At 41.4% G+C, this 12,140-nt stretch overlaps 1 protein-coding gene across 8 annotated transcripts in view; it reads left to right on the plus strand.

Moving 5' to 3' along the window:
- Lrrc49 (leucine rich repeat containing 49) overlaps positions 1 to 12,140 on the plus strand; it is a 130,182-nt gene that overhangs the window by 60,683 nt on the left and 57,359 nt on the right. The gene's annotated exons all lie outside the window — the stretch shown is intronic.

Raw genomic sequence — 12,140 nt, forward strand, 5'->3', positions numbered from 1 at the left:
GGAAAGATTGGCAGAAAGTCGTTGTGCATATATAACAATCTTCAGTTCCCTTATTTTTCCTTTAAACCATCCTGTATGCAGAAATCATCTCTACTGTGCCCCAGTTCTCCATCTCCTCTGCCAGTGGCCTTCCCAGCAACAATGTACAGTGCTTTCCTTTCTCCAAGTATTAGTCACTTCTGTGCCCCTGTGGCCACAATGCCTGACATAAACAGCTCACAAGAGCAAAGGTCTGCTCTGGCTTAGAGTCTCAGAGGGTTGAAGTAGGTTGTGGTGGGCAAAGCATGCAGAACAGCTCTGCTCATAGGTGGCTGGAGCAGCAGGTAGAGGCTGAGGCTGTTCACATAGTGGTAGACCAGGAATCAATGCAGGAAGAACCAGACCTTCAAAGACAAGTCTCTGGTGATGTGCTTCTGCCACGTCTGCCAGGCAGGCCCCAGTTTCCAAGATCCCACAATCTCCTAAACTAGCTCCACCAGCCAGGAAACAAGTGTTCAAAACAGGAGCCTGCTGGGGATTGGAGATTCAAGCTTTACTACTCTACGTCCTTGTCAACATCCATGCCTTGTCTTTTTTTTTTTTTTAATAATAGCCATCCTAACAAACATTAGGTAGTGTCTCAGCTCATTGTGGTTTTAATTGGAATTTCATGGATCTTTCTATCATCATGTACTATGAACACTTTATATATATATGTACATATATATATATAAAATTTGAAAAATATCTATTCAGGTCCTTTCCTGATCAACATTCTTCTTTTGCCTTGAGAAGAAATTGACTATGTCATTTGTATGTCCTCAAGTTAGAGACCATAGCTTTTAGTTTGAGATTCCCCTGGGACACATGACTGGCATTTCTCCTCTGTGTCTCTGAGCTGGCTTTGGGGGTTTGCTATTTTGCACATCAGGGGAGCTGGCTTGTTGCTGTCCAGAGTGATCACTCCAGGGTTATGTGCATGCTGACCACTTGTCAGAGTTTAAGATCTAGAAACATCTTAAGGATGTCCAGAGAATAGTTCACTTTTCCTCAGTAGTGGTAGCTGGTTGATCATCTCCTCCATGCCCTCATCCACTTCAATAAAATACCTTCTGTATCTCTTTCACCTCAGGAGCCCATGGTCTTTCCAGCTGGTTGTTAAAGTACATTTATTCTTCACCAAATGCAACACTGTAGAGAGTGACAGAAGTTAAATGTATGGCTTTTGTTTTCTATGTGGGCATCATCTAGTGACAGAGACCACACCATGTGACAGAACAGAACATATATGCTCCCACTTGTAGAAAAGCCAACAGCCTGGTGGTCATAGTCTCTGTCCTGGCATGGCATGAAGTGTATCCCATCCCTGCAAACTGGTAGGAAGTTTCTGAGAAATCTCGGTGTCCCAGTGGTGTCCTTGGGCCGTCAGTGCTCCATCACTGGGAAGCTCATCAGAAGTCAGAACTTCAAGTGCTACCCCAGACCTGCTCAATCACAGTTGTTATTTTACAAAGATCCTTTTAGAAAGCACCGCTGCAGAGGACTTTGAGGGTCTTTAATTAGGTCAGGTGCACAGCTGGAAGTAAGGACACACCAGACACACAGAATGCTCAGGCCTGGGCATACGTCCCCTCTGTCCTAGGAATAAGGGGGTGGCATTAGTTTGTGGATTGGGCTTATTACAGGAAAGGAGAGTTCTGTTACTTAGGAAAGGAAAGCTGGGCAGGATATTGAATAAATATATGTCTTCATTTTCTGCTTACATTCATGTGAGAGCGCACTGTTCTCTATCCCCTTTATTTCAGGTCCTCCCATCCCGTCCCATTTCCTGTGCGAGTGTGCGCTCCAGTTCCAATCTCCCTCACCTCCTGAAGCCATCTGTCTACCTGACCTAGATATGAGAGCTTCTGTTTCTACCCACAGAGACTCATACTTCCCAAGTGCAGAGTAGCTAAGCTTAGGTGCACGTATGTGCATGTACGTGCACACACACGCCCCTCTGCCTGCTCACATCACTGCATTGCACACAGACCCCTGCTTGTCTCACGTCGCTGTGTCACACTCTCAGTAGCCCATGTCCGCCTCACCCACTGCCTTTCATCCTATCACTGAGGCATCGTTCTTGCAGGTCTACCTTTTTAAAGCGTGAAGTAGCAGTTAAATGCATGTGCCTCAGCCAGGCACAGTGGTATGCACCTTTAACACCAGCAGTGTGATGCTGAGGTAGGAGGATTACTGTGAGTTCAAGTCCAGCCTGGGTTATAGCTTGAGTTCCAAGTCAGCCAGGGATAGAGCGAGGCTCTGCCTCACAGAACACAAAAGGAAACACATTTGTCTTTACTAGAGTGAGTCATACTTTTGACCCTCAGAAATCATCTTCTTTTGCAGAAGTGTATTACATACAGGAACAGAAAGAGGACTGTCTTCCTTTATTATCATCATTTGTATAAAATGATACTCAAATAACACTTGGTGCTCAAATTCTCAGATTTTCAAGCCGGCTCCTGTCATCTGTAGAAATGTTAGACTCTGACTCATGTGATTAATAGGTTGGGCTCTTGTTAGCTTCTTTACTTCTCATGAAGGTTCCGGGGCCAAGGAGATGCCTCAGCAGCTAAGAGCACTTGCTGTACAAGTGTGAGGACGTGAGTTTGATCTCTGTAAAAAGCTGGACGTGGCAGGCTTGTCTGTAACCCTAGCACTGAGGGGACAGAAACAGGAGGGTCACTGGGGTTCTCTGCTCAGCCAATCTGCCTGAAATTCTGGTCAGGAAATCCAACAGAAGAGTGATAAAGGGGGACACCCTGTGCTCTTCTTTGGTTCTGCACATGTATGTTTAGGGCATGCACATCTGCATACATATGTTCATACTACATGCACACACACATATCTCAAAATAAATAGATAAATAAAGGTTCCTATCACCTTTTCACCTAAATATTAGTCCTTGACAATCCTTATTTGGTTTCACTGTGACATCCAGTATTACAAATTGGAGATCTCCGATCCTCGTATTCCTCCTTTCCTTAAGCGGAAAGCAACTTAACAGAAGGCAACTTCCTTGTCTATTTTGTTACTGTCAAGACCAGTTAGTACAAGAAAGACAGCTCAAGAGCTTCTGTTCTTTTCTCTTTGAATATTTTCACTGTAATTACCTGTCATTTGCAGAAGCTTGATAGCTGTTCAGTCGACTTGGATTTTGATCATATTTTCAAGCCTCTTTTTTTTTCCTCGAAATTTAAGATTTTTTTTAAAAAGTTATATGCTATGTTTGATAATTCTCTTATATGAAATCTTAGCCCATAGGTATGTGCTATCTGTTTCTGCTTGCTATAAATCTGTTTTTCTTTTGAAACTATGAGCTGTTTTGCTGTTGTGGGTACTATTTAGACCTTTAGACCTTCTTTAGAATCATTTAGGAATTTAATCCATTTTGGTCAAACTCCTATAGGCATAAGTGCCCTTGGACTTCTTACAAGCTTATTTATGCTCTTGAAATATTCTGGGCTACCCATTCAGTTTGGGATTGGGCTCTGCATTGTGGTTTGTGGTTAAAAGTAATCAAGAAAGACTTTTCCTCCCTTTTTGTGCTCCACCTGTTGAGATAGATGATATTTCTGGAGCAAGAGGTAGGGAAGTTCATTACCGTTTTATCCCCATCTTGAGGGGCTAGCCCTTTGGGGGCTAGATTCTCTAGCTTGGGTGGCTCCTAAGCTTGGTCTTCTGTCTTAAGCCTTGAAGATCATACAAATCAAAGCTTGACTTCACTTGGTTCAGCAAAAGTCCTCAGAGCATAAAGGACAATTTCAGTGTTTTCTTTGTCCCTCTGAGCTCCCATTTTCCTCCCCTCCCCCTTTCTCTCTCTCCTTTTTCTGTCTCCATATCTTTCTTTCACCACTCAATGTTTCTGAGTAGGTCATGTGGTCATGTCTTCATTGAAGTTGATTTAAATTCATTATTCTCTCAACAATGCCAACTCTTGCACTGTGTGCTTTTTTGCTTTAAATGTCTCTTCATATGGGCTGGGGATGTCAGTCAGTAGAGTGCTTGCATAGCACGTGTGAAGCCCTGGTTTTGATCCCCAGCACAGCATAAATCAGGTACAATATGCACACCAGTAATCCCAGCATAGGAGGAGAGAGGTTCAAGGTCATCCTCAACCACAGAGAGTTTGAGACCATCCTGAGCTACAGACCCTAGCTCAAAAATAAGAATAAAAACATAGAAAAGGCTGAGACCAAAGTTCAGTGGTTCAGAGTGATTGCCTACCAAGTGACAGTATCCTAGGTTCAATCCCAAAGAAGTTAGAACTAGCATATAAACAATTGTGTATGTCTGTGTGCCAATAAAACTTAATTAAAAATCATAAATTTTGGCTGGAGAGATGGCTTAGCAGTCAAGGCACTTGCCTGCAAAGCCAAAGGACCTTGGTTCAATTCCCCAGGACCCACGTAAGCCAGATGCACAAGGTGGTGCATGCATCTGGAGTTTGTTTGCAGTGGCTGGAGGCCTTGCTGGGCCCATTCTTTCTCTCATTCTCTGCTTCTTTCCCTCTCTAAAATAAATGAATAAATAAAACATTTTTAAAAATCATAAATTTTATTAAGTCTTTAATAATTTCATATAAATAGTCCTAGTTAGTTTGTTGCATATATATGTATATAGATACATAACAGTTTTACATATTATGCATATATATGTATATACAATCATAGTCCATAGGAGTACAATTCATGATTTATTCTATTACATTCTGTGTTAGTCCTGTAGGCACATAGTAACTATTCAGTAAAATTCTCACTGATCTATATAAAGGCAGTCATATTTTCACTAAGATTACTCCAGAGTTCCTGATACCTTGCTGATATTAAGAGAATAAAACCCCTCTTTTATAAAGCACCTAACTTCTTGGTGGCAACTGTGTAATTAGACAAATTTGGCTATTATTTAAATATGTTAGTTTAGTGTTTATGTAGCATAAACACATATACAGTTATTTTATTCCTCTGTATTACTACGTCAGCACAAAATGTACTAAAACGTTTTCCTTTCACTTTGAGGGGTGAGTTCTGTACAATAGGAACATCATGTTCTTCTGTCAGTTCCCTCCCGGACAGGGAGCAGAAGTGTCACTGGGGGAGAAGGCTGGGGGAAGAATGCACGTCTGAGGCATCTGGACAAAGATTAAAATTGGGTTTTAAGATCAGTGTCAACTTTTGGACCAAAGTTTTTTCCATTCTTTGTATTCTAAAAAGAAAAACAACTTAGTGTTCTTCAGGAAAGGAGAAAGAGAGGAAGAGAGAGTTGAAAGGAAGATGAGAGGGAAAGAGAAACACAGAAAGATTCTTAAAAGCAAACACTGTATGCACTGTTCTGTTTCCAGGTTACATATCTTTTTAAGCAGTCTGATTTTGATTTTTTTTTTTCAGTTAGGTGACATAATACTCTTTTATTAGGCTGTGTTTGTACTTGAGTACATTTTATTTGCTTAGACAGTGTCTTTAAAATCTGTGTACTTTGACAGAGTGCTTCTAGGAATGTCTGGTGTGTTTGTTTACTGGTCAAATGCCTTACAGATGAAAATGAAATCCTCCTGTGAGGAATCTTCTGGACCAAAAACCAATTTATTGTTATTTTAGTGGGACTATTCATCGGTGTCAGTGTGGGTGTCAACAGCAGCAGCTGACTAGGAGCCCTGGCAAGGACAGTACCTGCCTGTAAGCGCAGTGCTTTCCCCACCCCTCGTGCCTGTTGTGTGATGTTTGCATTCAGGAATGGATCATAGTGGCATCGGCAGGCCTCTTAGATGTCTGCGGTCACTGAGTATGCTGTTCTCCACCCCACATACAGGAATGTTTTATACTTGATCAAGATGTCTTCTAGGGGGCTGGAGAGATGGCCTAGTAGTTAAGAGGCTTGCCTGCAAAGCCTAATGACTTGCGTACATTCCCCAGTACCCACATAAAGCCAGATACATGAGGTGGCACATGCATCTGGAGTTTGCTTGCAGTGGCTGGAGGCCCTGGCATAGCCATTCTCTCTTTTGTCTCTCTTTCCATCTCTCTCTGCTTACAAATAAGTAAATGTATTGTTAAGAAATATGATTTCGTTTTGTGTATGGTACCACCCATTCTCCCAATAGGTGATCATTATGCCAGATTTATCTCTTCCTCAAATACTTGAGACCTAGGGCTGAGAACAGTTATAACTTTACTTTAATTTATACCTACTAATAAGAAACAAATCGTCGCTTGTTTGCAGCCTGTTTGTGAAGAAGCAGTGAATAAGAATGCACTTAGAACCTGTGCATAGTTACATGAGAATCCCACTTCCCACACCTCGGGGTTTATTGTTTCCATTGCTGAGCATGCCAGCCTGAGCAGTGTTGTCATAGGTCTTGGGATGCATGCTATCCTTCACATAGGAATTCTAAGAACCACCCGGCCACATTCATGTACTCACGTCTTTCACTCCTGAGCCCTTGGGAACCCTGCTCCCTCATGCTCTTGTTGGTTCGCCCAGCCTTACTGCATTCTGACTGCACAAGTAGCTCCAGCGCTGGGCTTCAGGATGGTGTCGTCGTACCTTGTGGTCCCAGGAAGCTTATATTTTAATTCTTCTAGTTAAGCCAGGCCATTGTGGGCTGTGGTCTTCAATACAGATCATCATCTGCTGTCGCCTTTGCTTATCTCATTAGTGACTATCTTAAGGTAGAAATGAGGATATGTGGTACTTGGAGGAAAACCTAATGAACTCTTTTGAAATACATCCTGTTAGCTTCTGGCCACCAGGTGACAGGGTTGCAGATAAAAGAGATGAAAAGTTGATCTAGCAACTGCATTTTTGTTGTTTTGGCATGTGTATGTGTGTAGAGTACGTGTGATGTGATGTGTATGGTAGCGTATGTACGTGGGTGTATAGAGTATATGTGATGTGTATGGCAGCATTTGTACTTGCATATGTATGCAAATGACTGCCCTGTGTGCATGTGTGTGGAGGTGTAGGGGACGTCAGTTGTCCTCCTTTGACTCACCCACCTGTTTGCTTGAGGCAGTCTCCCACTCAGTCAGCAAGCCCCAGAGATTTTCTGGCCTCCACCCCAGCAGGATTAGGATTCTAGACAGCATGGCCACATCCCTGGATGTAGGGAATGGAACTTCAGTAGTCTCAGGCCCTCAGCCTTGCACAGCACCACTCACCTCTGAGCCATCTCCCCAGCTCCTGTGCATTCTTATAGTATAGTCTCAATTCTCTCTGAATCATGTTGCTAAAAATTATTTACATGTAACAAAATACACCCATTTCAAGTGTAGAGTCCAATGAATCTTGACAAAGTATAAACCCTTGTAATCACAACTGGAGTCATTGGCTTGCAAAAGAAACCTACATGTTATTGTAGAACTTGTCCATTTCATATCCATATGATTACTAATTTCTGACCATCCTATACTCCAGCCTTCTCCTCTCTTTACTCTCAAAACTGCTGCCATATTTTTTTTATGTTGCCCCTTGCTATTTTTCACCTCTTACTAGAATTCTGGTCTTAGCCTTCCCATCTCCACCCCTGCTGCCTGAAATCCCGTGCTGATTCTTGAGTCCTGGTCTTTGGGAGAGAGTGATAAAGAAGGGTAGCTGACATGGGGATGGCATCACTTATTACAGAGAAGCAGACTTGTGAAGGGGAGATGTAAGTTAGCTCATTGCATCAGTGCCAGAGAAATAAAATGTAGTGGTATATTCAGTTTGCAAATTATTGGTATTTTTATTTGAATTAAGCTTCAGGTAAACAACTGTAGAGGAAAGAGAGAGGCATCTTTTTGACAGCCATCTCAAGTACTAGGAACTATTCTGAGATTTCTATACTGATGGAAAAATGAATTTTGTTAATTCTGTTTTGAAAATACTAATGTTCAAATTTATACTTATAGTGATTATTAAATTTAAGTTTATAATCACATACTTTCCTTTACTGTTTTAAAAATGCCTTCAAGTCATTATCCTAATATGTATCAAATACCATGGTATGCATTCAAATTGTGAACTCATCTTCTAGACTGGTAAAGATAAACTCTCATGTAAGATAATATCAGCATCTTTAGCTTGAATATAATGAAAACAGCTGGGTGTGGTGGCGCACGCCTTTAATCCCAGCACTGGGGAGGCAGAGGTAGGAGGATCTTTGTGAGTTCAAGGCCACCCTGAGACTACAGAGTTAATTCCAGTTCAGCCTGGACCAGAGACCCTACCTCGAAAAAAAAAAAACAAAACATATATATATATATATATATATGATGAAAACAGAAGAAATACTTGAATATAATAATAAGTAAAACCTTATTCTTGCTGTGAAATTTGATTCAACTATAATTATCACCTAGGTTATTTTTTTGTACCATAAATATTTTGGTCTTCAAGATTTTCTTAATTTTCTTGAGAGAGAAGTAATTTCCGACATATAGTCTCGTAAGGTATTTTTAGGCATTTGTGTTTACATTAGTTATTTGAGCCACATTGACCTCTAATATAAGTAAGTTTTACCAAGCTGCTCTGGGGTATTATTTTCAAAAGTAATTATTTTGTTCCTACAAAATGAAAACCTAAAAAAAAAAAGATGGGGCTGTGGGTAAAGTTCTTGCTGCAAGTTCCTGGGTTCAGATCCCCGAGCCCCAGGTAAAAGCCAGAAGCCGTGATGGCCTTCTGTCATCCCACTGTACTTACAGCAAGGAGAGGCAGGAACAGGAGAGTTTCCTGGAAGCTTGCAAAAAGAGCTGAGAACAGTGAAGAGACCTGCCTCAAAGTGAGGTAGAACGTGAGGAATGGCTGGAAATTGTTCTTTGACCTCTGTGCATGCACCATGGCCTCACATGCACATGACCCTCACACACATGAACACACACACATACATGAAAATCTCAGCCTGGAGAAGTGACTGCTTGGAATACACAAGCTTCTGAGTTGGATCTCCACTTTACCTCAAGCACGTGTCGTGACACAGGCCCATAATCTTAGCACTGGGGTGATGGAGGAGGAGGATGATAAATTCAAGGCCATCTGGCCTACGTGATACTCTATCTGAAAGCAAACAACAACAGAAATTTCAGCTCATTATTTTATGGATTTGGGGGCTGAGGTGCTGAGACATTGAATAAAACACTAATGCTGGTCAAGATGGTGCACTTAAGTGTTTTGGCATCCAGTAGTTGAAGCCACTTATTCACATGTAATCTGATAAGGGACAACAGCATTATCAAGGGGAGGGTGATTACTTCATGGTCTTATCACAGTAAGACAGGACATTCATGTGTGTTTAGCTACATTAAGACGACTTCCTGTGGCAGCGTTAAGGTAGTACGGCAGTGGCACAGGATTGCACACACTGGTCACGGGAACCGAGCAGAAGACACACAGTACACCCGAAAGGTAGTCAGCTTACTAAGGATAGCATTATCTTTTCAACAGATGGTGCTGGAATAATTGTATATCCGTGTAGGAAAACATGAATTTATAAATTGGTCTTATGCTTTTCATTACATTAATTCAAAATGGATCATAAGCCTAAAATCTCAAAACCATAAAGTATACAAGAAAACCTAGCTAACCTTCGAAGACCAAAATATGGCTCATGAAAGAGAAAGTTAACATGATTATATCACTAAGACCACAAACTTCTTCTCTAGGAAAGATCCTGTTAAGAGAATAAAGAGATAAGCCAGAGACTGGAATAAGTATTTATAAAACATGCATCTGATAAAACACTTATATCCATAATATAGTTCTGCAGGAGTGTGAAAGATAAGAGGGGGTAATGGGAGTAAGTATGAAATACATTAAATACTGTATGAAATTGTCAGAAAACAAGAACTCTTTAAGACTTAACAGTAAGAAAACAAATAAGCCAGTGTAAAAATGGGCAAAAGACCTGAAAATGCAGAGAATATGCAAATGACAAATGAACAAATGGTATAGCATCAACATAATTTGTCATTAAGACAGTGCGATACTCCTGTACACCTGTTTGGCAAAATCCAGAAACACTGACAAGCACCGGAGCTGGGAGGGCGGGGCTGTAGGAGTGGGGCTGGCACAGTTACTTGGGACACTGGGCACTTTCTCCCCCAGCTGAGATCAGCAGACTAGCTGTTCCAGTGACTTGCTCTTGGTGTTTATCAAGTGCTTAACACATGTCCACACAAAGAGCTCCAAATGCACATGGACAGTAGCTTTATTTATTAGCACCCAAATCTGGAAGCAACCATCCCCAGTAAGTGAATGAAGAAAGTGGTACACTTGTGCAGTGCACGTTACTCACGCATAAGAAGAAACGAGCTGCGAAGCCATGAAAGGGCATGGGTAAATGCATGTTAAATGCATATTGCAGAATGAAAGAAGTCTGTCTGCGAAGGTTAGATACTGGTATATGATTCCCATTACAGGATATGCTAGAAATGGTAGAACTACAGACACAGTAAAAAGATCCGTGATTGCCAGGACTTTGGGAGTGGGCAGGGCAGAGGAAGGCTGAAATCAATAAAGCCTAAGGGATTTTTAGAGCCATGAAAACTGTTCTGATGATGCTTTAAGGTAGCCACACGCCAGTGTGTATTTGTCAGAGCCCAGAGAGTTTACATCCTGAAGAATGAACCTCAGTGTATACAAGTGTAAAGACTCATTTAAGAATATGCAAAGTGCCACAGAGGAACGCAGGTCATGACAAGAGAATCTAACATTGTTTCTAATGCAGAAAATAACATCCGTGAAGGAAAGGGAGGTGGGCTGGCCCTACATAGCATTAGAAGTTAGGTATGAGACAAAATGCAAAAGGCACCATACATACATAGTGTAGTTTTGTCAATTAAAAAAATTCTCCTGGGGGCTGGAGAAATGGCTTAGCAGTTAAGGCGTTTGCCTACAAAGCCAAAGGACCCTAGTTCGATTCCCCAGGACCCATGTGAGCCAGATGCACAAGGGGGTGCATGCGTCTGGAGTTCATTTGCAGTGGCTGGAGGCCCTGAGTACCCATTCTCTCTCTCTCTCTCCCTCCCTCTTCCTCTGTCGAATAAATAAATAAAAATAAAGTATTTTTAAATTTTTTCCTGGGCTAGAGATAGCTTAGTGGTTAAGGCACTTGCCTGAAAAGCCCAAGGACCCAGGTTCAATTTCCAGTAGCTATGTACAGCCAGTTGCACAAGATGGCATAATGCATCTGGAGTTTGTTTGCAGTGGCTAGAGGCCCTCTGTACACCTATTCTCTCTCTCTCATTAAAAAAAAGTTCTAAAAATTTCCCACTGAAGATACAATCAAAAAAATCTAATATGAGTATGCTGGAATTACAACTTTTAGTAAATGGGCAGTGAATGGTGGGAGCCAGATCTCTCTTGCTATGAATAGGAATATTCAGACAGGTAAGGGGAGGGTACTGTGAGTAATGGATTTGATTTGGAGTCATCAGTACGAACTTGTGTTTAGCTTAATATAGACATGGATGTTTACAGAGAAAAACATCGACGTGTTTATATATACACAAGTTAGGATATACAAATATACAAAATATGCACATATACAAATATTTCTTGGTTGAGAAGGCCAAAAAGAATTATACCACAATACAAAAGAACACACCCTCTTCCCAGATCTTTGATTCTGATACCATTCTCCAATAAAAGGAGCCATAATGAGCCAGGTATGGTGGCACACACCCTTAATCCCAGCACTTGAGAGACAGAGATATGAGGATCACTGTGAGTTTGAGGCCACTCTGAAACTACATAGTGATTTCCAGGTCAGCTTGGGCTAGAGTGAAACCCTACCTTGAAAAAGCAAAACAAAACAAACAAAAAAAGGAGCCATAGTGCCTTGGAGAAATGGCTGATTCTGGGAATAGAGCAAGAAATATATGAATTGAGAAAATCTCTTTTTATTTTTATTTTTTTGAGGTAGTATCTCACTGTAGCCCAGGCTGACCTGAAATTCACTGTGTAGTTTCAGGGTGGCCTCAAACTCACAGTGATCCTCCTACCTCTGCCTCCTAGGTGCTGGGATTAAAGGAGTGTGCCACCATGGCCCATGAGAAAATCTTATACTGCCAGAAATTAAGGAAGTGTTAAATACACACAAACACACACATGAGTGTACTAACTGATACAGGTGTTAAGAATGGAGA

The sequence above is a fragment of the Jaculus jaculus genome, chromosome 10 (genome assembly GCF_020740685.1).
Source record: "Jaculus jaculus isolate mJacJac1 chromosome 10, mJacJac1.mat.Y.cur, whole genome shotgun sequence".
Taxonomy (NCBI): Eukaryota; Metazoa; Chordata; class Mammalia; order Rodentia; family Dipodidae; genus Jaculus; species Jaculus jaculus.